The sequence below is a fragment of the Oryzias melastigma genome, linkage group LG23 (genome assembly GCF_002922805.2).
Source record: "Oryzias melastigma strain HK-1 linkage group LG23, ASM292280v2, whole genome shotgun sequence".
In the NCBI taxonomy this organism is placed as follows: Eukaryota; Metazoa; Chordata; class Actinopteri; order Beloniformes; family Adrianichthyidae; genus Oryzias; species Oryzias melastigma.
In genome coordinates this window covers 5,927,262-5,931,619 of record NC_050534.1, presented here as the reverse complement: position 1 = coordinate 5,931,619, position 4,358 = coordinate 5,927,262, and the positions used below count along the sequence as shown (strand labels likewise).

Below are 4,358 nucleotides of genomic sequence, written 5' to 3'. Positions count from 1 at the left end.
CCCCATTGCTGAGAGCTTCTTTGTTCACAAACTCTTCCACTAGCTTAAAACCCCTCAAACTACAACCTACAACACAGATATTCCCTTTTTTAGACATCATTTCCTCATCCACTCTTAGTTAGCTCAAATTTAAGTTTACGTTCATTTGATTTATATGGCGCCTTAAAATGACCTCGGCTAAAAAAGGCGGTGCACATTAAACTTCAAAGGTCAATAAAGACGCAGCAAAAATGTTAAAACAATTCCAGAAAAAATACAGATAAATTACATAAAACCATAAAAACACCAGATAAGACAATAAAATAATCAAACTCACAACCAATTTCAATAAAGAAATACTCAGAAATGCCATTTTAAGCTTAATTTTCTTCATATTCAAATAAAAAAATAGCAGTTTTTGGTGCTGAACACTCACAATTTTGTTCAACTTTACTACACTGACACCATATAATATTAAGTAACGACTAATCCACTATTAAATTCGTTGTCAACTATTTTAATAGTCAATTATTAGTCGACTAATTGTCGAAGCCCTAAAGCTTAATAGATCAATAATCGATCCATAAAAGCAGAGATCAATCTAACACATAATCCTAAAGTCTTCTAGCTTGATGCTAACGTATAATTGGCATCAGCTGTTCCGATAGGATGGCTAATGCTAACACTCGGCCGACGTAAATATACGTTGCTGACTGAATGAAAATCTTTATATGCTTACAGGCATGAATTTTACGAACTATTTTAAGGATTTTTTAAAGGAATTATTTGTGGTCTAAAGCACAGATTTTTTTTGTTCATTTTCTTTTCTTCTACTGGAATAAGGCGTAATGCTATAGCGCAATCGCCACCTGGTGGTCAAACTGAAACACCTTCCAGGAGAGGCAGAACAATTGTTGGAGCTTCTCTGTTTGAGACTCAAAGTAATTTTACAGTATTTTAACTGTATCATATTACTATTATTATCTTCTAAACATATAGTAGATTAGGGCTGGGTATCCAGAAACGATTGGATTCACAAGAGTCTGAATCAATTCGATTTTTTTTATTCTTTTGATCATTCAATTAAATGTAATTTTGAGTTTACACATTTATACACATTTGTTAAGAAATACATTATTATTCTACTGTATGATTTGAATATATTTATATTAATCTGATACAGTTCACATTCTGTAAAATGTATTAGTGAAATAATGAGATTGTTAATATCATACAGTGTTACATGGATTATCTAAAGGAGAAGTTCTAACAAAAATGTTCAGATCATTAATATTGTAAACATTCTTCTGAATCTCCTGGAGGTGTTCAGTTTGACCACCAGGTGGCGATCACACTATAGCATTACACCTTATTCCAGAAGAAGAAAGTATGACAAAAAAACTGTTTTAGATCACAAATGATAACTTCAAAACAATATTTCCTTAAAAGAGTTTGGAAGATTCACGCCTTTGAGTTTATAAAGATGTTCATTTAGTCAGGAATGTATGTTTAGATCGACCAAGAGTTAGCCTTAGCTGTCTTATGGGAAATTGAATTAGCATCAAGCTAGTGGACTTTAGCTTTATGTGCTAAATCAATCTCTATTTTTATGGATCGATTATTGATCTATTAAGCTTAAATCGATTCAAATCAATCTGTCATATCTGTATACTCGAAAGTAAAAGAAATTTTAAAAAATTTTTCAATTTTTTGTTTTGAACAAGTGCAAATTGGAGAACCAAACAAAAAACTAACTAACAATGTAAGTAATCCCACTAACAATCACAGACGTTCTAAGTTAGAATTGAATTGAGAGGATTGAAAGAACTGAAAAAAAATAGGAACCAAATAACACTCTCTGGTGAAGTAAACTGAATTAATTCTGGAAATTATTGGCGATACTCAGCCTTATTCACTATACTGCAGATGTAGAATGATATAGGTCCTCTTTGCAATAAATGAAGTTCTACACCACAGCCAGAGGAATCTGTCGTCAACTCACAATCATACAGTATAGTTGATGTTATCCATGATAAAGTACATTTTATTTCCAGACTCTTCTCGACTGAATCTTCATGCGAGGTCAACACTCTACACAGAACAGAACTAACAGTTATTCTGTCTCTCCTGTAGTTCTTGCTCTCATGATGTGACTTCTCTCCTGGTGAAACAAAGAGCAGGCTGCAGCACACATCAAAAGCCCTCAGTCTGCTCAGGAAAAACTGACGGATCTGCCCCTTCCTGCAAAAGCGGGGCCACCACACTTAATTCTTCTTGTCTTCTACACGTGTGCACCCAATTTACCTTTTAATATTAGTTATAAGTTATATTTATCTATTTAAAAATGCTGATTTTGTTTGTGATTTCTTCCAGTGAACTAACAGATAAATATAGTTAAACACTTTATTTCAATTGATCCTGCTCATATCTACATTTTCAAGTGATCATTTTTACAACATTTTAAGGTCGTACAGGTTTGTGCAGATAATCAATAATACAATTCTAAAAATACATTATTTATATACACCATCTGCAAAAAAGTATTTGAACACCTAAGATGTTAATATTTTGTACAGTAGCCTTGGTTTGTGATTACACAGGTTAAATCTTTTCTGTAGTTTTCTCACCAGGTTTGAACACTGATGGTTTTTTTCTGAGGGATTTTGGTCCACTTCCCCTCACAGATCTTCTCTACATCACTCAAGTTTCTGGGCAATGGTAATGGTCAGAGGTTGAGATCCCTATAGAAAGTGTAGAGCTTCAAAATAAAATATAGTAGTACTTTCGATGAATGTATTAATGTAAGTGATAAGTTAATCCTGCACTTTTGGTGATCTTCACTAATAAAAAGCACTATAAATACGCAAATTACCTCTTTTATACACCTTGAATAAAACATGATCTTCAAATTAGTTGATGGGCATTCCTTCATAGTACTACTTAGTACTTGAACGAGTACTAACCAACAAAGTATCAACGAATTTTGTATAGTTTTAGAGTAATCTACAACCAAATTGGTAGATCACCAGTCTTTCACAAAAGTAGATAACTTAAAAACTGGACAGTAAAAAAACATAATTCTTTCAATGCTAATACTCTATCAAGTAATAAGTAGTGCCATGAAGGAATAGAGATCTACTATTTTGATGAAAAAGTTTTTTCACAAACAAATCTTCAAAAGTCTATGTCAATGTCACACTTTTTATTTCAGAGGTTAATTACTCAAAAACTGTACAGTACAATGAGTTAACATTTTCTGTGTTAGTACTTTATTAAGTACTAAGAAGTACTAAAAAGAAATGGCAATCTACTAATTTGAGCAGCACCCCAAACATCACCATAAAAGACCACACTCTTGAGGTTGTTGAGGATTTTACCTATCTAGGTTCAACTATGTCCTCCAAACTGTCTCTGGATGCTGAACTGAACCAACGTATTGGCAACGCAGCTACAGCCATGGCTCGCTTGGCAAAGAGGGTCTGGGAAAACCATATGTTGACCATCAACACCAAGATACAGGTGTATCAGGCTTGCGTTTTTAGCATGCTGCTTTATGGCTGTGAAACATGGAGTCTCTACTCATACCAGGAGTGTAGGCTCAATAGCTTTCATCTGCGCAACCTCCGAAAAATCCTGGGAATCGTTTGGCAGGACAATATCTCAAATAAGATTGTCCTTGCACAGGCAAATATACCAAGTATGTTCACCTTGCTCACCCAGCGCCGCCTCCGGTGGCTCGGCCATGTCAGACGGATGAACGATGGAAGGATTCCCAAGGACATACTGTATGGTGAGCTCACCACCAGCTCCAGACGTGTAGGAAGACCTATCCTACGCTTTAAGGATGTCTGTAAGCGTGACATGAGGTCAGGTGATCTTGATCCAGTAGGATGGGAGCAGATAGCTGAGGACAGAATACGCTGGAGAAGGACCATCAAAGAGGTCGTCCGGAAAAGTGAAGAGAAGAGAAAGCAAAAATGGGAAGACAAAAGAATCCATAGACAGCATAAAGAAGTATCAGCACCCTCCGCAGAGTCAGACGCAACCGTTTTGTTCACAGCCAAAGTTTGCTAAATTGTGTTGATTTTACTCCTCTTATGGCATGATACAGAAAAAAAAAGAATATTTTCAGTGGAAGTACTCTTTTCTGATTTCCACCTGTCCAAGGCCAAATCCAAATTCTTCCCCTACCCTTACATTTAGCCCTCCAAACAGAGACTAATGGAAAAATAGATCCATAAAATTAGGGCATAACTAACCCTTAATGAGGTAATTAACAGCTGCCAGTCAGCTAGCCACGAGGGGGCCCAAGCCAGGGTCTCATTGTGCCGGTCCCAAGCCCGGATAAATACAGAGGGTTGTGTCAGGAAGGGCATCCG

General features: G+C 35.8%; 1 protein-coding gene across 1 annotated transcript in view; it reads right to left on the bottom strand.

Moving 5' to 3' along the window:
• LOC112156560 (proton myo-inositol cotransporter) overlaps positions 1-4,358 on the bottom strand; it is a 158,582-nt gene that overhangs the window by 146,928 nt on the left and 7,296 nt on the right. The window lies entirely within an intron of this gene.